This window comes from Chelonia mydas, chromosome 3 (genome assembly GCF_015237465.2).
Source record: "Chelonia mydas isolate rCheMyd1 chromosome 3, rCheMyd1.pri.v2, whole genome shotgun sequence".
In the NCBI taxonomy this organism is placed as follows: domain Eukaryota; kingdom Metazoa; phylum Chordata; order Testudines; family Cheloniidae; genus Chelonia; species Chelonia mydas.
Window position 1 is genome coordinate 194233552 of NC_057851.1, and position 25793 is coordinate 194259344.

The window sequence follows — 25793 nt, forward strand, 5'->3', positions numbered from 1 at the left end:
GAGAGGAGTACAAGGAAACAGTACTGGTTGGCATAGAATCATAGAAGATTAGGGTAGGAAGAGACGTCAGGAGGTCATCTGGTCCAAGCCCCTGCTCAAAGCAGGACCAACCCCAACTAAATCATAGCATGATAGGCTGTGGTCTCAGCATACCGGCAGCCTAACTGTGGGCAAGTTTTTTTGTAGGCATCCCAGCAAAGGAGAGTTTGAAATGGATTAATGAGGTAGCTTTGCGGATGCTTATGGGGAGCTCCTCCCAGGCATGAGGGGCAGCCTGGGAGAACGGTGCTTGTTTGAAGGTTGCATTTGTCAAGGCCAGAAAAGAGAACGTTACGGTAATCGAGATGCGAGACGATGAGAGCCTGGATGAGCGTTTTAGCTGTATGAATGGAGAGGACAGGCCATCTGGTGGACATGTCATGCAGAAAGAATCTGCCAGATTTAGACATAGCCTGAATGTGAGGATCTAGGTCTGAGTCGAAGATGATTTACAGGTTACAGGCATGAGTGACAGGGAAGATGGTGGTGTTGTCTACAGTGATTGAGGAAGGGCTTAAAGGGGAAGAGCAGGAAGCTCTGTTTTAGCCACATGTATGTGTGCACGGAGCCAAGAACTGGAGAAGGAAAGAGAGAATGAGTTGCACTCAATATACTCATGCTCTGTGATGGCTGAGTAAATCTAGCATTTCAGCAAGATGGCCAAAAATATAGATTCTGGAAATCAAAACATAAAACTCCACTATATGAAATATCAGACACCAACCCACAAAAGAATGGAGAGTGTTGTTTGGTGCCAGCATGGCAGGCATACTCCATCTGGAGTAGGAACTAAAATGATCTGTCATTTCTTCTGGCTTTTTTCATAGAATATCAGGATTGGAAGGGACCTCAGGAGGTAATCTAGTCCAAACCCCTGCTCAAAGCAGGACCAATCCCCAATTTTTGCCCCAGATCCGTCAATGGCCCCCTCAAGGATTGAACTCACAACCCTGGGTTTAGCAGGCCAGTGCTGAAACCACTGAGCTATCCATCCCCCCCTCAAGCCAACAAACATTACCTGTGCCTGATCCAGGTTTATTCTCAGCCAGCTAGCTCTCAGCCAAGAGCCAAGCCCAGCCAGACGGTGGGTAAATTGCATGACTGCACCATTTGCATTTCATTAATGGAGATGCAGAGTTGTCACCCACACACCGAATGTTCCACAGACCACATCACCGCATTGTCTCCCTGACTAGCCTCATAGGGGTTACATACTAGAAACACTTGGAACTCCACACACAGGAGCCCTTGGGCAGATGGACAATTGCTCACACTATACTAACCTCTGGGTTCTCTCAAAAAGAAAGGAATCATTCAAGAGCAGCTCTGTTTACTTCTGCTGGGGAGCCAGTGGTAACAAAAACTGCTGACAGACCTAAAAGAATAAGCATGGAAGCGGATCTCAATCCAAAGAGGGCTCCAGACGCTCTAGTTGCCTCATCACAACTGTGCTGAGAGTTTCCCCCCATAAATGAAAACTAACTTTTCCCTATGGAAAGGGACTGCACAATAATTAGCAAGTCTGTCCATGCCCATAAATTGTTCCTCAATCTGGGACCTAACAACCCTCTGGTAACAGATGCTGACATCACTGGTACCCACATCCAACCCGCATCTGCCCAGGCTCTAGAGGCAGGAAAATCAGCCTCTTGAGAATTCGGGGCAGTGAATGAGAACTGTTTCCAGCTCTCTGCACAGAAAGATCCTAGCAATATACACTGGCTGTAAGGAGGAGTAAAGGAGGGGAAAGCTTGGGTAATCTTTTCCTCATCCCCTGGAAAAAAAAAACTAAGCTCCAACTTCTCAGTAGAAAAAACTGCAACCACCTTTCCCCCTCCCCCCAGCTTTCTGGGAAGGCAGACAATAGAAATGATAGTTTTTGAAGAGTTATCAAAACATAAAGACATATATTTTATGCATCAGGACATAAGCACATTTTTAACAATACTTCTAAATAATTCACTTTAACAATGAGTGATATGGAGGCCTAGCCATGCCCATATGGCGGTAATTGCAATCAGATGCCCAGATAAACCAAGAGGCTGTTTTGTGGCCAGCAAATGGGAATTGCGGCCCATGGTGTGTGCATGCTTGTGGTTAACTATATCATCATGAATTAAAAGTGTGTTATTGATTTGACCAACCATGATGGACCACTAGTATCAGGCATCTGCCTACTGCAGTGAAACTTAATTTATTTGTCTTCCTTTTGTAAATTAGGGATTTTAAGTTTAAGCACCTACAAAACTTCAATAATGCATATAACAGTATGCTGAATGCTGCTGATTGTAATACACATGCCACTACTAAAATAATGTAAGGAATAGTTTGTGCTCATGGAACTATTTTTGGGCCTTACAAACTACTATTGTACATACTAATTATTTGTTAATTGGTAATAATTTATGGCTATTTGTAAATTTCATTATTATGCATTTAAGTGTTTAATATCGGATATGGATTTTTTATATATATTAAGCATTTGAATGTCTATATAGTAAAAAACGTGCAAAAGGGTTAATGGTGTAGTTCAATTAAAAAAAAACCTTGCCGGTTTACCGGAGGACAGAAATTGTCAGACAAGATTAATAACTGATATGCCATGTACTGCATGGCGTAGTTATTTCAGTTTATACTGCGTGCTTTCTGCACACAGCTGTAAGTTCCTTCACAATGCCTAAGTAAATGGACAGACGGACTAAGAACTAATACAAATAAGAAGGGGTTGGGCTGAATGCAATTCACCCATATTTCAACCTGAGAACAGGCCACCTTCCATAGTCACTAATCAAGCCTACAGACTAGAATAAGAGAGAGTCCCTCTTCACTCACGCACCCACCCACCCCCCACATGTAGGGACACTCGATTTGAACAAGGCACTTCCCCCCCACACCAGCCAGTCTCCAACTGACATCCTAAATTTTGGAGCCACACAGCATGGTGAGTATAGGTTCTACTGCTTGGCCACGTCTCCCTCCGACCTCCCTGAACAGGGTTAGAGTTAGCACTAGGTGACACCCTCTGCACTCAGGGAATTTCACTCCTGAGACCTCAAACAAAGAAATGTTTAGATACACATCCAGGATCTTCTCGTTTACAAACGAATGACGGTGCTACCAATCGAGTAGGAATGATAACCAAAAAAGGGGATAAGTAAGCATGCATTCCCTACCTGTCTCTGAATATATGAGTATTAAATTTTAAAAGAAAATAAACAGAGAAAGTAAATGGAGAGTTGCTTAGGTTTTAAGCCACCAAAGACAACATTAAAATCTGTCCGTGGTCTCCACTGTAACTTGTCAGCTGTACAGTATGCTGCAAACTGAAATATATTGTTACTAAGCAAACTACTGGAGGAATTTTTCAGTGGAAGCGCTGCAGAGAAATTCCAGGCAGAGTAGTAAAGCAATTTCTGTAATGATGTGAACATACAATATTGGGATGATTGACTATTTGGAAGATTAATATGGAAGATAGCTTTAATCATAGCTGTGCTGGTACTGGATTTTTTTATTATTATTATTACATTCTTGAAAAATTCTTACAGATCCTGAGGGTTTTCATATGGCCAAAGTGTTTCTAGCCAGGAGAAGTTGTAATATACTGGACTTTAAATCACATCTTTTTAAACCATCTTATCCCTCTCCCCCTCCATCCCCACAACTTTAATTGTAATATGATGTTAGCAGTTGTCATTTCACGAACTGCTGGAGTTAGGGATTAACGCCTTACAGTGTTTAAAAACTGGGATTTCAAAATGCCTTCTAGCAGTAAAAGCATCAATTTCTAAAGAGGTTCACAACAACCGTTATAAAAAATCATGTCCAAATTGAAGTGAAGAAGAAAGATGGTATTTAAAACAATGAAATTTTAATGTCCAGTATCTGGCTACCTGCCAAGACTAGAGATGAATATGATGTGCCAATGGAAATCTAAAAATCCTAGCCATTTGTTGGATATCGGATCTTGCAATTCCCACTGGTCCCTTGGCATTGCTCAGATTTATTGCTATTGGTCCAGAAGTGATGTACGAACTCCTGGACCAAAGGCTAGTTTACTGTTAAATCTCTCGGGTGAAATTCTGGCTTAACTAAAGTCAATAGCAAAACTCCCATTGACTTCAATGGGGTCAGAATTTATACCCTAGTATTTAAATTCAATATGCAATTTCATCCTAACTAGTAACAATATGAGAAGTTTGCATTCTTCACACAAAGCTACTTTCTAGATTGACTGGCTTGACTTTTCTTAGAACATTAACTCTTTGGGCCAGCAATTGTCTCTTACTCGGTGTTTGTATAAAGCCTAGCAGAGTGGAGTCCTGGATCCTGGTTGGTACTTCTGGATGCCCACTGTCAGTAATCCCATTATTCCTCAACTAAACCCAGAGGTTTGATATAGCATCTCCCTGAACACAGCAACCTGACGGAGATTATCTGGCTGTGTCTGAGAATGCTCTATGTTATTTCCCCCGACACACACACACACACACCCCTTCTTTTAGCCTGTCATAATCCAGGAATTATCCGTGCAACAAGTCTCCAGCTGCAAGATGGATCAAATTCCATGTAATCTAAAAATTTGCATGCTGCTTCCTGGCCCAGAAGACTGATTTCTTATCAGCAGAGTACACCGTCTTCAGGAGGAAAGAGCTAAATGAACTGACCCAGAGGTGGGTACGCCATTAGTAGCCTCCTGCGGAGAAGAGAGGAGACCCATAAAACTCCTGCCTCGCAAAGCAGAGTGAGCTCGCAAGAGCTTCCAACCGTTGAGAGAGAGAGAGAGAGAGAGAGAGAGAACTGTGGGATTAAGGGTGCACATTTTGTCAGATATTTTTAAAATATATTTCATATCTTAAAACTTAAGTCCTGGTCTAACAGAAGATCAGGTAGGGGTCACCAATGAAGAGCTGGCTAAAGGAAGTCACTTCTGATTTAAAGAAGGAGAGTGCTTTGGTTGCCTGGCACAGCCTTCAGTTGCAGTTTGCCCTGACTGTCCCGAAAGAGCGGCATTTGGTGCATTATCTGAAAACTCCTCTTTTCCTTTACCCCCCATCCCATCCAGCTCAGCCACAGATTGTCATTCACGACGTCATATCAATCATGAGATTCCTTTGGAGCATGGCACCAGTGAAGAGGGGAATGAGTAAATGAGATGTTTAGTGGCTAGCTCGGTTTTGCTTTTTGCAATTTTGTTTTTAAAACTCCCCCCCCCCCCCCCCCCCCGCAACTTTAGACTATTTATTATTTTACACGTTAAGATGTAAAACGAGAAAAAAAACCTCCAAAACAATGCCTGTATAAGAAAGGTCTTACCTGACCCCACGCTTCCAACCCTATAAGCTTGGTGTATGGCCCAGCAGAAGCTCGTCACGGATGTGGAATCAGCACTTACTGCTAAAGACGGCACTGAATCCATTGGTTGGCTGGTCACATTAAAGGAAGGGTCTAACATTTTAAGGACTGAGGTCATGGCTCTTAAGAATCAGCCTCGAGGCGGCAGGGGTGCAGAGCTGCCACCCCGGGAAGAGCACTGGGAAGATCGTAGCTCAGGTAGAATGTGATTTATGCCTGGGAAGAGGGTGGGGATTAGAATGGAGGAGAATGCTCCTGCCCTTGCACTGAGTTTGTGCACAAATGGAGTGGAGACACAGACCCAACTTCTCTCTGACCCCTTCACAGCATCCCCATACACAGCCACATGTGGAGAAGCAGGGAGCCAGTGAAAATAGATAGGGGCTTCTCATAATCTAACCCCAAATGTTATGACATGGCCTGCAGCTGTCAAATAAGCTAGTTCTCGTATGTGGAACTGAAAGTAAGGGCTAGACTTCCAACTGGTGTGAAGGCAGCAGAATGGCACTGATTTACACCAGCTGAGGCTCTGGCCCTACATTCACAGTGGCAGAAAAATGGCTTAGAACTGCAAAGTGAATATTTAATAGAAATACAAAGTCATGATTGCTGTGATATCATGTTCACATGTGTGCTCTAACGTGTGAAACAACAGACAAAATTATTTAGCACCAAATAAGTGTTTGGGTTTGTTTTTTAAAAGGTATTAGCTGAGAACAGCCAATGTGCTCGTGATGGCATAATATAATCAACAACAAAACAAAATAATCACAAAAAATTAAGATGCATGTTCCACCATTAAATAAATGTCAGACTGAAGGAAGTTTCTTTTTTATAATTTCCTCTACATATTCTTACTCTTTCACCACACAGTTCAGCAACAAAGAATACACTGAGTTGCAAAACCAAAACATTACAGCTTGCCTAGAGAATGAGAAATTCTGAATAGTCATATCTATCTATTCTCTGCTTGTGATGGTGGGAATAAGGGATTTATCATTATGTCTTACATCAGAAACGTCTATTTTTCACTTCAGAATCCAATAAATTACGTACTATTATTTCTTACTTCATTGCAACAAAAGGAAGGCTTTGTTTCTATCATTATTCCTTCTTATATGTAAAAATAATGAAGTCGTAGAGTAACTAATATTTTTCAAGTGAAATTCTGTTTTCCCTCAACTTTATAATACAGTGCTTGGTGACTGATGCATTTATCTATCTACCATTTATACAGATCATATTTTACGAGTATATAATGGTAAACAACAAGAAAATCCCAACAAGAGTTTGTTTTTATTCTCCAGATTGAGACCCAGTTCTCCTGCTTTTACAGTCTGCATAATCTCTTTGTTATTCTTGTCAAGATATAGACAGACTACAGAGACAGCCCCAAACCTGCAAAATGTTTTGATAAAATTTTCAGGTAACATTTAAGCAACAGACACTCCTGTACCGTGCTCAGACTTCGTTAGAATTATGTATTTTTTGTTTGTCAGTTCAGAACATAGGTCTGTAAATATGGATTTATACAAATTATTACTTATATTGATTGCCTTAACAGAGGACAGTAAACAGCTACGTGAACAATGAAACAGCTACGTGACTTGGCATGGCCTCCATATTTTGGAATTGTAACATGAAGAGGTTCACTATCACACAGAGTGTATCCTGGTTTCTGGTTCCCTTTAGCACCTAACCAATGATTTATGAAAAGGCCAGATGCTGACTTCTTTGCAGCTAGTGCGCTGATAAGTCTAAAGCTTTGGTAACATCCCTCATTAAAACGAGTATATCCCGTTGAGATTTGGCTTCCCAGGGCAATGATAGATGTCTACCATGACAACACCATCTGAGATCAAAGACCTAGTACACCATGCTGTGGAGTTGCCTGTCAGCAAGCTGTGATACAAAAAATCTCTGGTGATTTGGACTTGTGCAATAAATGTTCACTTAAGTCACAAAAACATTGTATCATTTTAGATTTTAACTACAGTGATACACCTGTTTATACAATAACATACATGTGGCCCGTAAATACTTATTTAAAGCTTCTTCTACAATTTAATAATGAGACACCCTACCAGATATTTTACAGTCTCTGAATAGTGTAATACAGCCACATTACTGTAATTCTTTTCTTTTAGCCTGAAGAGATTCAATCTTGGAAGGTCCTGAGCACCAGGGCTTTGATCCAGTAAAGCACATGCATAACTTTAAGCACTAAGTAGTCCCATGGATTGTACGCTCAGTCTTTAAAGGGAATGAATAGCAATTATACAGTCATTAGTAGCTCAGTCCAGAAGTAATCATGAATGTGGCATTTTGGTCAAGAGCAGCTAGACTCATAGACTTTAAGGTCAGATGGGACCATCATGATCATCTAGTCAGACCTCCTGCACACTGCAGGCCACAGAACCTCGCTCACTACTCCTGTAATAGACCCCTAACCTCTGGTTGAGTTACTGAAGTCCTCAAATCATGGTTTAAAGATTTCAAGTTACAGAGAATCCACCACTTACAGTAATTTAAATCTGCAAGGTCACCCATGCCCCATGCTGCAGAGGAAGGCGAAAAACCTTCAGGGTCTCTGCCAATCTGATCCAGGGGAAAATTCCTTCCCGACACCAAATATAATGAACAATTAGACCCTGAGGATGTGGGAAAAACCCAGCAGACAGACACCTGGGAAAGAATTCTCCGTAGTAACTCAGAGCCCTCGCCATCTAGTGTCCCATCACCAGCTGTTGGAGATATTTACTGCTAATAGCCACAGATTGGCTACATGCCATTTTAAGTAGTCCCATCATACCAGGCACCCCCTCCCCCCAACTTATCAGCATGGAGCAACTGGAAATTTTACCGATGTAAAATTTTACCCATGGATCAGTCATGCAAGTTGAGGTTGGGGCACACCTCGGTGAGAGCGCTTTTTTGATGGTCCATCCTTGGGGCTGACTGATGGAACCTGAACATCCAGACAGTTCTGAGGGAGAATATGCTCCTCTAACAGAACTCTCTGTTGATGTCTTTTTATGCTACACTTTCAATGAAGAGGCCTGTAAATGTCCTCTTTTTCCCAGTTCCTTCCTCACAGGTCACCACCATGGGTTACAGAAAATGCACGAGGGATGAGGGGTAGAGCTCCTGTGGCAGAAATTTCCCATCAAATCTGAAGAAGTGTGTCATATATTATTTTTAAATCCTACAGCTGAACAGGTGGCAAGGAAGAGTTCCTTAGCTGCCATCCTAGCATCTGCTGAATCTCAATCAGCAGATGTGGTCCAAGGAGTGGACCGCCTGACTGATCCAGGTTATAACACCCACCAGGTGAAAGAAAGACGCTCCTAATGTGTTGATATTACATGCTTTTTTTCCCAGAAACTCAATTATAGATTCAAGTATCAGAGGGGCAGCCGTGTTAGTCTGTATCCACAAAAACAATGGAGGAGTCCAGTGGCACCTTAAAGACTAACAGATTTATTTGGGCATAAGGTTTCGTGGGTAAAAAACCCACTTCTTCAGAGGCATCTGGTGTGGTGCTCTCCACCTCCACGAGAGAATTTACTCATCACACGAAGTCAATTGGAATTTTGCCGCTGACTTCACACCTGAGTGTGAGTTTCCCTGTTTTTATTCCTATTCCAAGTCTACAAGTGTAGGATGTCTCTAAAACCAACCAGCATTCATGTTACCATCTATCACTTTTTGTACTGTCCACCATGCTATTTATTTAAATGGCATTGTCTTTGGAAGCTATACACGAAACTATGACAAAATGTTTTCACATGTACTTGGGATGGCAGTATTTTTGCACCTGAAGCCTTTTTATGAATAAGAGTTCAGTACATAAATCAATGTATATCACATACATACCCATGAAAAAAATATATAATTTCACTATAGTCAGTGGTAACCAACTCTGATTAAAACTGAAACAGACTGTTTGAAGAAACTGATGACTCAAGACCATATTCTACGTATGAAATAGCCAGTGACATTTTATGCAAAGATCAAAGGTAGAATAAAGTTCTAGTATCATCGTTTGTCCATGACATAACACGTTTTCCATATCGGCATTAAGATCTAATTTTGAAAAGGTCTTAGCTTCACTGAATTTGCTGGGGATGTCGTCATAGAATCATAGGATTGGAAGGGACCTCAAGAGGTCATCTAGTCCAACCCCCTGCTCAAAGCAGGACCAATCCCCAATTTTTGCCCCAGATTCCTAAATGGCCCCCTCAAGGATTAAACTCACAACCCTGGGTTTAGCAGGCCAATGCTCAAACCACTGAGCTATCCCTCCCCCAAGAGGTTCTATGTCACTGCACAGAACCTACAGGCATGCACATGAATGAATTAAAATAGTACACAACGGAAAATAAATATCAAGTAAAATAAGGAAGATGACTACTGTAGATTGCGCTAAGAGATTAATGTGTAAATGGCCAAATACACACAGTAACCACATGGCCTAAATGTACTGCCTATACCGGCAAAAATTGGATTAATTCAATGGGAGAGTTTTGCCCAAACAGAGACTTAAAGATTGGGCTCTCTATTAAAATGACGAATGTTATTCAGCAGCTAAATGGTCTAACGAATTTTTAATCAATGAATTAAATCACATTTAAATCTTATGTTTATCTTATTTCCGTTTGTAACCATTATCACTAAATGTCATCAAAAACTTTATGGAGGTTTGCTGTTTATTATTACTTTCCCTACAAACTCACACATTAGTGCCGAGGTGCTGGAACTAGGGGTGCTACTGCACCCCCTGGCTTGACGGGGTTTCCGTCATACACCCCTGTCTTAGTGCACACTGTGCAGCTATTGCAGTTGTGAAGTGTAAGACTATAAGAGCACCTGGCATGGTAGCAGTGATGGAGATCATGAAAGCATTCTGAACTGCCCTATTTAAAAAATGAGCTGATGCTACATGGAGGTTACTTACTGTAACTGGAGGTTCTTAGAGACTTGTGGTCCCTGCCTGTATTCCACAGTTGGATTCACATGCGCAGCATGTGCCCAAGTTGGGCATTTCAACACAGTAGTGTACGTTGACCCACACATGCACACAGCAGCTCTCATCATGCACCCGACTGAGGGTATCAGAGGCAGTGCAGGTTGACACCACTCCAGTTAGAACATAAGAACGGCCATACTGGGTCAAATCAAAGGTCCATCTAGCCCAGTATCCTGTCTTCCGACAGTGGCCAATGCCAGGTGCCCCAGAGGGAACAAACAGAACAGGTAATCATCAAGCGATCCATCCCCTGGTGTCCATTCCCAGCTTCTGGCAAACAGAGGCTAGGGACACCATCCTGGCTAATAGCCATTGATGGACCTATCCTCCATGAAAGTATCTAGTTATTTTTTTAACTATTTTATTTATTTAGCATGTGCACAGTCGTCCAGCCAAGCGATGGCATCTTCAGTGGCATGATGCAGTTCTTCTGGGCCACCGCTGAACCAAGTCAGCCGGCATTCATCGACAATGTGCGTCATTGTCTGTGTCACACCACAGCTGCACAAAGGGCTGTCACGAAGGCCCCAGCGATACTGCTTGGCTGCACAGAGACCTTGGCTGGTCTGGAACCTGTTCCACAGGGACCACTGGCGATGGGCAGGTGAAAGCCAGGCAGGCAAATTGTGGGATCAGCAACAAGGGACTGGTTGGGGATTACAACAGATATCCATTCCTCTCACCAGAATGTTTTCGTCCTAACATCCTGGCGTGGTGGACGAGACCATAATGGGTGACGAGACGGCAGACGTGCAGCTGGTGGTTTAAAAAGGTCATTGTAGCCGGACACCTACTTTAAGTTGCCAGAGCATCTTTGGAGAAACAGGTGTGAAGACAAGTGAGGAACGAATGGCGTATGTTTAAACGTGTACACCAGATCAGAAGCTGCCCAGAACCATTCACTGTAACAGAGCTGGAACAGACACTGGGTAGCATCAAGTGTGGAACAGCTGAGGGCTATGACACCATATCTCCAGAATTCCTGAGAAACCTTGGCCCCCGTGCTCGACTTTGGCTTGTGAAATTCTTCACCGGGGTCATCAGTGAAGGCAGGCTACCAAAGATATGGCTCACTGCAAAAGTCATTGGCCTCCTAAAGCCTGGAAAGGACCCAAGTAAAGCATCAAGCTATTGTCCCATATCATTATTGTCGGTGTCTTCAAGGCACTGGAGCACTTGGTCCTACAGCGCATATTACCCAACATGGAGAGAATTTTGATCCCTGACCAAGCTGGCTTTCGCCGAGGCCGTAGCACATGTGACCAAGTACTCGCGCTGACCACATCTGTTGAAAATGGCTTCCAGAGAAACTTGAAAACAGGTGCTGTTTTCATCGATCTAACAGCGGCGTATGATACGGTATGGCACACTGGCCTGCTCGTGAAGGTATCGCGAGTCCTGCTACATTGGATCACAGGCATCGTTGAACTGATCCTCCGCGATAGGCAGTTTACAGTCCATATGGGGGAGAAGACAAGTGCTTGGAGACGACACAGCAATGGGTTACCCCAGGGCTCTGTGCTTTCTCTAACCCTGTTCAACCTTTACATCAATGACCTGCGAACAATGGAATCACGAAAGTTCATTTACGCAGACGGCATCTGTTGCAGTACCCAGGCCTGGACGTTTCACAAGCTTGATGCCACCTTAAACCGGGACACGATAAAGTTAGCTGAGTACCGTAAGACTTGGCACCTCCAGCAACAATATTGCAAGTCCAGTTCTGAAGGAACTCAAATGCGAAATTGCAGAACTCCAGTTCCTTCAGAACTCCAATGTTGTTTCTGGATGTTAGCTGGACTCCACTTTCAGCCTACGCTCTATTTAAGGAAGTTTTTTCTTTATGAGTATACATAGTTCATCACTGTCAGAGGCTGAACTCTCTGCAAATGGAAGCACATGGTTTTGTTTTAGTAAATCTATTGATGGTTAAAATTCCTTATTCCATTGAGCAGGCGGGCAGCCTTTTGCCTTAAGAAAAACACACCTGTGAGCAAAACCTTTTTAACTTGTCCTCCTTCACATTATCACTATTCAAGTCCAAATTTTACACAGCCTTCTGGAGCCCACAAACCTCAACAGGCCAAACAAGCTAAACGTGCCCTCGGCAGGTCAAAAAGTGGGGAAAAATAAATCCCTGGGGCAAGAAGCAAAGGGGTCCCGTTAATAAATGATCCTGGGACACCTTCTACCTCTTCCCTTTCCCCAGCCTTTCCCAGTGGGACGACTCGGAGTGCAGGAGTAGCTGGAGCTGCAGTAACTCTCCTGGGTGGCTGCAGAGGCCAAAGGACAAGGAGAGAACACCAGCCGCTGCGAAACAAACCTTCGCTTCGGTCCCTCTCCGCTTCTACACAATATCCTGCCAGCGGGGTGGTAGGGAAGCCTACAATCAAACCAAGGATGGAGGAGGTGGGCTCCACTCTGCATCACCTAGCTGGGGATGGGGCTGTCTCCACTACCTTGACTTGCCACTGGGGACACAGTCTCCAAGGAACCCTTCCTCCTTTGCGGACCTCTGCTCATGAGTGAAGCTATCAACTGGGATATTTTTCATGGGCCTGAAGAGTCCCTTTAAGATTCTTCCCTGGTTGGCACCTCGGGAGGTGAGAGGAGAGGCACATCAGCATGCTCGCTAAGATCACCTCTACTGTCACTTCCAAGAGCATGACTGCTTTATACAGCAGTTGAGCTGAGCACAATCAGCGATTTCTGCCTTTGGAGAGGGGACAGCATAGGCCAGGGGTGGGCAAACTTTTGGGCCCGAGAGTCACATCTGGGTGGGGAAATTGCATGCAGGGCCATGAATGCAGAGCTGGGGAAGGGGGTTGGGGAGTGGGAGGGAGTGTGGAATGCAGGAGCGGGCTCAGGGCAGGGGGTTGGCGTGCAGAGAAGGCTCAGGGCAGGGAGTTGGAGACTCATGGAAGGGAGTGCGGAGTGCAGGAGGGGGCTCAGGGCAGGGGGTTCGGGTGCAGAAGGGGTACAGGGTGCGGGAGGGGGCTCAGGGAGGGGTGTGGAGTGCGGGAGAGGGCTCAGGGCAGGGAATTGAGGTGCAGGAGGGGTTCAGGGTGTGGCAAGGGGCGTGGGCTCCGGGGTGGCAGCAGCGTACAGCGGGGCTAAAGCAGGCTCCCTGCCTGCCCTGGTCCCGCATCGCTCCCGGAAGCGGCAGGTACCATGTCCCTGTGGCCCCTGGAGGAGTGGGGGACAGATGGCTCCGCGCCTTGTCCTCGCCTGTGGGTACTTCCCCTGAAGCTCCCATTGGCTGTGGTTCCCCATTCGCAGCCAATGGAAGCTGTGGGGGAGGTGCCTGCAGGCGAGGGCAGCACGCAGAACCCTCTGCCTCCTTCCCCCCGCCCTCCCCTAGGGGCAGCAGGGACATGGTGTCAGCCGCTTCCGGGAGCGGTGCAGGGCCAGGGCAGGCAGGGAGCCTGTGGGACCCTGCCTTAACCCCCCTGCGCCACAGGGCTGGCAATCCCACGGACCGTTTGCCCACCCCTGACATAGGCACTTGCATGTAGCCTATCTCACCTTTATGCAGCCCCTTCGGAAGGCTAGAGTTCCCTGCTATAGGATAAGGAGTATCCGTCGTGGCTGTGCAGCCCAAAGGGCAACTTCAGACTGGGCAGGATCCTTTCTCTTGTAAGTCTGTTAGATAAAGCCTTCAAGAGCTTTAAAGCAACTTTAATATTGTAATTCTGTCTCAGAACTTTTTGCTTACTATTGTTATAACGGGCTTCTATAACTGAAAGAGAAAAAAAACCAGAAATGTTCAGTTTCTTTACTTGGTGCATTGAACAGTGGTGAATCACTCCAGTCCCGATCCTGCAAAGACTTTTACTCACATGAGTCATCTCATTGTGTGAAGCGACTCAAGAATGTGAATAAGTAATTGCAGCATTGAGACCTTTGCCATTTTCACCTGTTTGTGTGGGTCTTTCTTCCATGCAGCAACAGGGATGGGGGAAACAACAGAAAACAAAAGGAAAACGGGACTTTGAAATGAATTGGATTTCGAGTCAATGGCGTCCTTTTAAATGACCTACTCTTCTAATCACGGGAAGAGTGCTGAATTGTCATCTCTTATTGACATAAGGTCCAGAATCTATGAAGGAGTCAGCTAATTGGACATGGATGTGGGTAACATCGATTCATGCTGCAGAGGTGGTGATGGCTAATAGTGATGGATTGCAAAGTGATGCCAGCTGAAAGTTCATTGCTTATGAGGCTTCCTGAATACATTTGTATTAAAGTATGACGGATAAAAGTCGGGCATGATGTTAAACACATTCAGACATTTTTCTTTTTGAACATTAAATGACATAACATACATACGGATTGGGAAGAATTAATTTGTTTATTCAATTCTGTATGTTAAAAAATGTAAAAAGATGGGTACAGATTCAAAAATGAAAGCAAGCGAGGCTAATCCACAGTGATTCATATAAATGACCATTTTAATTCTTTCTGATCTGCAACTGAAATGTGTTGCATGTCAGATTCCAGAGCATATTTCTGTTTCAGATTTGTTGTAGATAGAAATCATGCACATAAATGTCTGTTTAGATTTTTGGCAGAGAAATGCATGGCTGTATGACCTATAGACATGTCTACTGTGGTACATAAAGGAAGCAATTACAAAAGTAGTGTCAAGACACTTAAATTATTAATTTTTCTGTAAAATTCTGATTTTTGTTTTCCTTACGGAAAACAATGTTATAGGGATAAAACTTATGTGGTTCTATAGAAACTGACCTAAAATGCTACAGAATTTATTGGAGAATGATAGTTCGTATAGTTTGTATAGTTTCCCCCCATTTTATACAATTATATAGGAGGAATATAATTCTTAAATTCTCTAGGATGGTTCAAAAATCTGCATAAAGTCTATCACTGTCTGGAAAAGTCTTATGATGTTTAATAAAGTGTTGACAAAACACTATGTCAAATGTAAAGCAAAATAGGCTTTATATGGAGCATTCTGGGACACCAAAGAGAGTCAGGAAGTTCAGTTTAAAAAAAATCAGATTTTTATAGGAAAAAAATGTTTTGTAAAACTCAAAATAAAAAATGCTGATGAAAGGGTTGATTTAAGTTAAAGGGATATGTAAGCTGTTTTCCATATGGATTTTAATTTAACCCCTCTCACCGTTACAATGTTACTGCACTTTGTTACTGAATGAGGCCTTGTCTTCACTAAAAAGTTGTACAACTTTAACTCTACCATTCTAGTTAAAGAAATACAATCTCCCTCGTGTGGATGCAGTTGTAAAGGAGCTTCACACCACTATAAAGATATATAAGACACCTTTATATAGGTAAAACTGTGTCCACACTGGGGTTTGTATCACTCAGGGCTTGTCTACACTGGCAAGTTTCTGCACTGTAAAGCTGCTTTTTGCACTCAAACTGCAGAGGTGTACACACTGTCCAGCCATTTTGTGTGCAGAAACTCCTCAGCTGAATGCCACCAAAAAAAAAAAAAAAAACACCTCGAGGAGAGTCGTAAGGCTATTTGCGCAGAGGCTCCAGCGCTCTATTGCCAGCGTAGACCCTGGATTGCTTTCTGTGCTGTAACTGGTCTCCGGAGCTGTCCCCTAATGCCTCAGGTGACTGCTCTGCTCATTGTTTTGAACTCTGCCATGGAGACTTGCGCCCCTCCCCTTTCAAACCATTGTTTCTAACAGCCCTTGTGTGCTGTGTTGATTTGCCCCGGGACACAAAGCAAACCACTAATGTGGAATACTCGTTCTGTTGAACACAGAGGCGGGTGGGGTGTGTGTGTGTGTATGTTTGCTGTGCAGAGAGCCCAGGGAGGGAGGCAGGGGCTGATGTCGGGGTTTCCCCCTGCCTCAGGACTGGTTGCTTCCTGCCGCTGTCTGAACTTACAAGACAGCACGCTGACACACACTCTGTCCCCCCAAAATACTTGTGGCTCAGAAAATTGCCAGTGTAGACATACCCTCAGTAAATAATCACATCCCTAACTGATCTAAATATACTGGTACAACTTTCGAGTGGAGGCCAGGCCTGAGAAATAACATCAAAATGGACTAGAAATCAAAATGAATCTGATTAGAAAAATTCTCTTTTCCAAGCAGAGTTGAAGTGCACACCGCAAACAAACAGAACCAATGGTGAAAAATTAAATTGATTTTTAAAATGGTTCCGCTTAAATGCTGTTAAATATTATTAGTAAAATTAGGTAAGGAAAAATGTTTTGGTTTTACAATATGATTCTTAACCAGTGTCCCTTTCATACATCTTCCCAATTAAAAATAAAACAGAACAAGAGTGAATGTATGTAATGCAAAGAAATCACACTAAAAGCTCAGCTAAATGTAACAGAAGCCTAATCAGTTTCATTCTGAAATAACTATTGATCAGTGATAAATCAGTCCACTCTAAGAACTAAAACCTCACAGACTGTGCAAGGGAGTGAGGGTGGTGTCGAAATGTCTTCTAGAGAGGGTGAAATGATCCTCTCTTCCCTTTCCCCAGGCTATCCAGAACCCAACTGGCAGCTCCAAAGGCACTGCTGCAGACCACAAGTTGTTTTAAACAGCCCCAACTGCCACACCCTCTACACAGGGGAATTCTGCCAAAGGATCATAAACACCCACTGCTTTGGCTGCTGCAGACTCTCTGAAGCGGAGGGCATTTCATTATCGTCACAAGTCATTATCCTCAAATATAACTTGTCTTGTAGCAAACATCTTGAAATGATCTCTTTGCTCATATCGTTCTATCTTCTGATCCTCATCCTTCCACATCTCCCCGCCTATTATTTTGATCCTCAACTACTGTGCCTTGTCTGTCAGCAGGTCCCAGTCCTACATTAAGAACCACATGGGTGCTGCCAGGACACTTCTAAATTCAGGATCAGGGCCACAGATATCAAGCTCTTTGAAGTAGAGTCTGTTGCCGCCTTTGTGTTTGTACAACTCCCCAGCATGGTGGGGCCCTGATCAGAGTGTAGCTTTGGGTGCTACTGTAATACTAATGAACATTGCTTTCTCAATCTAGATTTCTATACTGCACTCACCACGGTATTATCGTTCGGTTTTTCCAGGTCTTCCCACTGCCTGGCTTCTGAAAGCAGCAGAAGTTCCAAAAGCATTCATTTAGGTGCAGTAACAGCAGATATTTTACATTTTGATTACCAAGGAAATGCAATCAGATTGCAGGGAGTAGTTATCCGTCTGCTAAATTTGTGCATCTTCTAGTGAATAGTCTCTTCTGCTGCACAGATGAAAGAAAATGTTACACTCAGAGGCACCTGGAAAAAAGCTATACTACAGCTCAATAAAACAATGAAAGCCTCCTGATAAATGGTCTCAGTGACCTATCAAAAATTCTTTTCGAGTAATGATTAAAAGAAAAACAAAGGCAGAAAGACAGCCTGACATACCTCATTCTGCTTGACATACATTCCCTACAAGACAGCAAAATGCAGTGAAAGAATGGCTAGGGATACATTTTACACTCTGACACAAAACTCCCCTTTTTTTAAATAAAATCAGCAGAGCAACCAGGTCATTAAATCCAGTTCTGTTCTATATCCACTACCTAGAATCGCAGAACAGCTCCAGTCATGTTAATTTTGTAAGTAAATTTCATTTTTTCTTAAATAAAGGGGTCAAAGGTAGAAATGTAATCAGGAAATACCATCTTTATCATCATCAGCTAATACAGGCCCATGTATATGGATCCCTGCGCTCATATTTAGCAAGAATGGGACCACGGGCTAATTCAGCACAATGGATGATTAATAAGAACGGCCCTACTGGGTTAGACCAACGGTCCATCTAGCCCAGTATGCTGTTTCTAATAGTGGCCAGTGCCAGATGCTTCAGAGGGAATGAACGGAACAGGGCAATTATCAAGTGGTCCATCTCCTCTTGTTCAGTCCCAGTTTCTGGTAGTTGGAGGTGTAGGGCTGCCCAAAGAATGGGTTGCATCTCTGATCATCTTGGCTAATAGCCACTGATGGACCTATCCTCCATGACCTTATCTAATGCATTTTTGAACCCATTTATACTTTAGGCCTACACAAACATCCCATGGAAATGAGTTACACAGGCGGATTGTGCAAAGAAGTATTTCTCTTTGTTTGTTTTAAACTTGCTGCCTATTAATTTCATTGGGTGAGCCCTAGTTCTTGAGTTAAGTGAAGGGGTAAATAACATTTCCCTACCCACTTTCTTCACACCAGTCATGATTTTATATATCTCTATCATATTGCCACCTTAGTCATTTCTTTTCAAAGCTGAAAAGTCCCAGACTTTTTAATCTCCCTTTTTATGGAAGCTGTTCCATACCCCCTAACAATTTTCATTGCCCTTCTCTGTACCTTTTTCCAGTTCTAATATATTTTTCTAGATGAGGCAACCAGATCTGCATGCAGTATTCAAAGTGTGGATGTACCACGGAGTTATACAATGGCATTAGGATATTTTCTCTTTTATTATCTATCCTCATTCCAAATGGTCCTAACATTCTGTTAGCTTTACTGACTGCCACTGAACATTAAGGAGATGTTTTCAGAGAACTATTCACTATGACTCCAAGATCTCTTTCATGAATGGTAATAGCTAATTTAGACCCCACCATTTTCTATATACTGTTGAGATTATTTTTCCACTGTGCATTACTTTGCACTTATCAACTTTGAATTTCATCTGCCATTTTGTCACCCAGTCATCTAGTTTAGTGAAATCCCTTTGTAACTCTTCACAGTCAGCTTTGGACTTAACTGAGTAATTTTGTAACATCTGCAAATTTTGACCCCTTTTTCCAGATCATTTATAAATGTTGAACAGTACAGGTTCCAATACAGATATTTGGGGGACCCTCATATTTACCTCTCTCCACTGTGAAAACTGACCATTTATTCCTAACCTTGTTTCCTATCTTTTAACCGGTTACTGATCGATGAGAGGACCTTCTCTCTTCTCCCATGACAGCTTAGTTTGCTTAGGAGCCTTTGGTGTGAGACCTTGTCAAAGGTTTTCCAAAAGTCCAAGTATACTATCAACCGGATCACCCTTCTCCACATGTTTGTTGACATCCTCAGAGAATTCAAATAGTTTGGCGAGGCATGATTTCCCTTTACAAAAGCCACATTGACACTTCCCCAATATACCCTGTTTATCTAGGTGTCTGATCATTTTGTTCTTTACTACAGTTTCAACCAATCTGCCTGATATTGAAGTTAGAATTACCAGCCTGTAACTGCCTCTCTCACATAAAGACGTATTGGGGGGGGGGGGGGGGGGGGGGGGGGGGAAATCTACCATGACTAGAAATTTGCTACTGCAATACATCCTGCCCTTTGCATTGCTAGATAGTCAGCACTGGAGAAAGGACAGGCAGTACGGTTTCAAATACAAGTACAAACCAGAGATGCATGGGTAAATACATCAGAAACCCTGCAGATCTTCTCCCCGTTCTGACTGTGGCATGCTCCTTTGGCCTCCCATCGTACTAATCGCAACATAGCTGGGCTGCTGTTGGACTCCCAACAGCAGCTACACTCAGTCCCTCACAAAGCACATTGCTTTATGGGAGGCGACATGCACTGGGGGCTAATCCCCAATTCCTCGCCTTCTGCACTCCTCGGCGCTACACTTTCCTCGAGTTGCACCAGATACACATTGTGGATGACCTAATGCAATAGTTCTCAACCCGCAGCCCACAGGCCGCTTGCTGCCCAATCAGCACACAGCTGCAGCCCATATGACATCCTCAGGGCCACACAGGTAGTGTTTATATACTGTGTGGATGCAGCCCACATAACACAGAGCTGCATGTGCGTCTCATAATGATAAATAGGTTTAGGGGGGAGGGATCGCTCAGTGGTTTGAGCATTGGCCTGCTAAACCCAGGGTTGTGAGTTCAATCCTTGAAAGGGCCATTTAGGAATCTGGGGCAAAAATTGGGGATTGGTCCTGCTTTGAGCAGGGGGTTGGACTAGATCTCCTTAGGTCCCTTCCAACCCTGATAAGATTCTAACCACTGGCCTAATGGCATGATACAGTCTAACTACAGTTCTCTTCCAATGACTTCTGTGGGTTTTCTTGACCATAATTTAGGTCCAGCACTCCCTTGTGTGCCATATAAACAGAGGAAACATATGGCCTTTCAGTTATTTGCCGTGCCACTTTACCCTACTGTACAGGCGGCATTATAGTATACTCAATGAAGATCTAGATAGAACAAATATAACCAGGTGGGAAAACAAAAAATATAATTTTTAACCAAAATTATTTCAAGGGAAAACCAAAACTTTAGTTCATAACATTCAAATGTTTACAGAAGACATGGGACAGTGTCACCAGAAAGAGACTATTCTTTTCCTTATGCAGAAATTGCCTACAGCAATTAACTCCCAAACCTCAAGACTCCTGACACAATCAGGCTAGAGTTAAAATGCATACACAGTGGTGCTCCAGTGCAAGGAAACCATTTATTATTGTTTACTTTAAAATATGACACCTGAAACATGGCTTGGAGGGGTGGAAGGGGCTGAATAAGTTCCACATAAGCACTCAAGGTTTTGTTTATCAGAATCTGTTATGCCTGCAAAAACTGGTCTGATAAATCTGTGAATCATAATGCTTACTTTCATAGAACGCCTTTCATCTGCGGTTCTCAAAGTGCTTGGAAAACATTAATTAGGTCTCAAATCACCTCTCTAAAGGAAGCATTATTCTCTTTCTACAGAAGGGGAAGGTGAGGTGCAGACAGGTGAAATGATTTGTTCAAGGTCACAGCAGCGTGGAGCAACACAGACTTGTGCGAGCAGGGCTCCCGGTAGCATGCTAAAAACAGCGGTGTGGATACTGCTGCCCCAGTAAGGATAGCCACCCTAGCTGATAAGCAGGCAACCGGGTAGGTCCGAGCTGACCGTAGCTAATCTGAGCCGCCACTGGTGCTCCATCGTCCATGCTGCTATTTCTAGTTTGCTAGTTCTGCTATGGCACATCTCTCTGCCCAGGCTGGGAGGCTTGCTAACAGACCTAGGCCAAAAAAGGGTCTGATCCTGAAAGATGCTGAGAAGCCCCTACCAGCTGCAGTGCTAGAAAGAGCATTCAAGAGCCCTGACTCCCATACCCTAAGCCGCTCACATGAATGCTTTGCCCGTTTGGGTTTTGGTCATGGAGGGAACCGAGACAAACGGATACTCAAAGAGGAAAAACTAGGGCTTGTGGGAAGAGTGGTTTCCAACCTCATAGAAGATTTGCTTCAAGTTTTTGATGGCCGTTTGGATCGTTTCTGCTTACATCCCAACTGGTTCACCCAGATAAAACTGTTCGTTAAAGCTAAAGCAAACCCTCGCTGCCATAATTAAATGTTGTGCCTGGAAGGCCGGCACATCTTACAACCTCAAAGGTTTAAAAATCTCGCTTTCGGTACTGATTACTTAAACCACTTTTACAAAATGGCCCTGGAATAAATCTCTTTCAAAACTGATTAAATCTGTACGGAGGTAAGTGGGAGTTGTAGCATACAATCAAATTCCATTTTTCCTGTGGATATTTATACATTCCTAAGGGCAGCTTTCAATTCTGAAAAGTAGGACGTTACTTGTCAGCCTCCTCTGAGCTTAAATCATAAACTTCCCATTTTTGCCGTCAGTCAATTGTGTTGACATACCACACACATGAAAATCAAACAGGTGTATTTGCAGTAATCAGGGTGGATAAAAATCAATGATTTTTTTTTAATTTTTCAATCAGATTTTTTTTTTATTTAAATCGGATTTTTCTGATAAAATGCTTTTTGAGGAAAAAACTTATCTAAAGATACTTTTAATTAAGATACATTATAGCTCAAAGATACCTCATCATGGAATAGTGATTATAAATTCTAATTCTACAGTATGAGACAATATATGCATGTAATGTTTAAGAAAAGTTTTGTAAATGAGTTCCAATAGTTCAGGGATTAGGGACCCAATCTTATGGGGTTCCACAGGCTTCTATACAGATTATTTAGGTTAATCTTTCTATCTACCCAATGGGACTCAGTGCTCAGTCTAGAAGATACCATCAGAGATGCTTAGTTTTCCAGTTCTCAAACTGTGGATTTGTGCCTCCAGAGGTAACATGCTTGTTAACAGCAAAAATGGTTTTAAATAAATAAATTTAATATATAGTGGTGAGAAATAACAGACCACAGCTCTATTGTCCCTCTGCAAAGTTGTGTACACAGAGTCAATCCCTTACCTCTCTCTAAAAGTGGAAAGTTTCAAGAAGTTCAACAAATAGACAATTGTTGGGGCTGGAATAGATCTGGACAAGGAGAAGAAGTCTGGAGATAAATGTGAGAAGGGAGGGACATATGCTTGTTTTGTTAAAATATTATATGTTTGCTGTTGAAGAAAACAATGCAGAATATATAACACTGTTTTAGTTAAATAAAACAATTTAAAATGTCTGTCTGGTGATATTCTCTTCCTAATACAGCACGGCAAGAAAATCCTCGGAATATTAATAATTAACGTGTTGAACTGGAGATCGTTCACCTCCCAATGACTTCATAAATATCTGCTTCAATTACCTTTGGTAAATGAGAACCAAACAATCATTCATTTTCTGATATAGCTGTAAAACTAATCTGAAAAGTTTTCTGAATAAATCACTGTTTGAAAATGTAGTGTGTATCTTCTAAAAATGAAACCTACATCTATCTCTGAGTTGTGAAGAATATGTATTAAGGTTATAACAACCAACAAGAATGCACTTTTATGTAGAAAGCCATGATTAAATCGAGTCTTCCTGACTAGTGATTTAAATCAAATCCACCCTGGCAGTAATTTTATCTTTTATATACAATCCCACCCAGTTCTGCATGGCTAATGATAGACACCGTTACAGAAGTGAGAGAAGGACGTGAGGTAACAAAGTTACAAAAGAGCTTTGTGTCCTAAGAATGGAAGTGCAGATCATAAAGACGTCTGAAGCATTTTAAAAATTAAATAATCACTGTGCCGTTTATTTCACTTCAGTGTCCTAGCATTAATCATGGACTATACGCACACACCATGTCCAGCAGGATACTTACATACACCTGAGACCAGATTTACAAAAGAGCTTCGGGCCAGAATTCCAAGTGGTCAGCAGCACCCACAACTCGAGACAGATTTTCAAGACAGCTCAGCTCGCACGGAAGCGCCTAAATAAGGGCCAGGTTTTCACAAATACTCAGCAACCAGCAGCTCCCACTGTGATACCCACTGCCAGATTTTCAAAAGAGCCCAGCACATTTCTCTTCTGAAAATCTCCACTTACTTTTGGAGCTTTGGAACTGAGCTCTTTTGAAAATCTCGCCCATGAGCATGTCTCAAACACATATCAGGCCTGATTCAGATCTCAGTTATACTGATGCAAATCAGGAGTAACTCCACTGTCACTGAGTTACATCAGTGTCACTGAGATCTGAATCAGGTACCACACTGGGAAAAGCCTTCCTTGTTTCTTATGTAAAGGCATCAGTAATCAACTACTGGATGTTCTTCCTTTGTTTAGTACATTCCACGTTCTGAAACAGTTCAGGACAGTTAATATTAATCAGATTATGGATATGCTGTTTTTCATTTTAAAAAATCTTTTCTGGTGCTCCAGTACCATGAACTCTTATCTGTTGAAGGGTTTTTACTTACTAATTCTACAGAATGGCTTTTCTTGCAAAGGCTGAAGAACTGTCAAACAAATTATCTGCATTTTAAAAATATGAACAAAGCAATTAAAGCTTTTAGAAAAGGAAACAGCCTTTCAAACATTAGCTAATTGGAAGTTAAACCTGTGGGTACACCAACACCATAAGAACAATCATTAGATTAAATCAACAAATGAGGAAGACACAGACCTGTTAGGCTGAAATTTCACCCAGGGGCTAGGGAGCCTTCTACAGTCCCTACCAGCAGAAATGCCCAGAAGTGGAATGCAGCGGAGGCAGGAGGTGCTGAGGGTGCAGCTGAGATACAAACCCACCTTACATGGGCCACCTTAAAGACTTCCTGGGCACTAGCTGGGGTGGGGGGAAAGTAAAGGTATAGCCACTGGGCCCAAAACCACCTTATGCAGATCCAGAGGCCACAAACTGATAGGAGAAAAAAACAGAAGTTCTACCCCCCCACAATCCAGTCCAGGGGATGATAGAGCAGCTGAGGAGGTGCTGCACATTTGGCCCGCTGCCTGCCTACCGAATGGTGAGCCTCTCTGTTCCAAAAGCATAGCTCCTCCTTGGAAAAGGTCAGAGGCGCCAGGTCAGTAAAGTGCTCGTTATTAATAATATTTGTAGTATCATAGCACCTAGGAGCCCACTGCGCTAGTGCTGTACAAACACAGAACAAAGACAGACCCTTGAGTACATGCCTAATCTCAGCCAGTGAACAGTCTCCTTGAGGTCAAAGAGGATGCTCAGATGTTTAAAGTCTGCCAGATTTCAACACCCTTGACAACTGGGAAGCCAAGGTAGGGGAGTAATATCCTTTACTGGGCCATCTTCTGTTGGTGAAAGAGACAAGCTTTTGAGCTACACAGAGCTCTTCTTCAGGTCACTAATTGGGAGCAGAATACTGGATTTGACATGACCTAGCTGCCTTTTCCAGGATCAGTGTCTATGTGCATAGTCAACCACAGAACCACCACATCCCTGCATTTAGCTGCCTGGAATGCTCTGCCAGTTGGAATAGATCGGAGACCAAACTTATTTTCACTTCTGTCCCAATTACAGGTTTGGATCCTGTTCTTCAGAGGTGAAAGGCTGAAGTTTTTCCCCACCCTGCATTTTTAATATACAGCAACTATTATCATTACATTGGCAAAACCATGTATTTCATCGCAATCAATCAAGTGGGAAATACTGAAGCAGTGAAAAAGAGTAAGGAGTGAAAACACTCTGCCACAAAAGCTTCACTTATCACAGAAGGTTTTACCAATTCCATCCAGAATACTCTAGGGGACAAAAGAGAAGCTATAACAGATTTTCTTGGCCTCTTACCTAGCATTTTACTGATCATATGGTAAAGGCATGACACTTCTGTACTAGACACTTTTAAGTGGAGGTTAAGTGGAAGTTAAAACTACGTTCTGTGTATAAAACGACAGTAAAGAAATAAGTGATACATAATTTAAGTGCTCAATCAAACAAAGACAGTTCTTTTTGAAATAACTTATTTTCATTTATTCATAAGGGTTTTTTATACAATCTGTAACAGTCTTTGTAAACAGGAATTAAAATTCTGACAGCAACATAATTTCCTAGTTGGCAGAATTTTCCGTCTATATTTTTTCTTTTTAATTCCTGTATTCTTTTTTACTGTTGGGTAAAATAACCCCTTGAAAGTTAATGCATCTCCCATTCCGCA

The 25793-nt window shown here is 42.7% G+C and overlaps 1 protein-coding gene across 12 annotated transcripts in view; it reads right to left on the reverse strand.

The window, feature by feature from the left end:
• Positions 1-25793, reverse strand: part of PLCB4 (phospholipase C beta 4) — a 323966-nt gene that overhangs the window by 210572 nt on the left and 87601 nt on the right. The window lies entirely within an intron of this gene.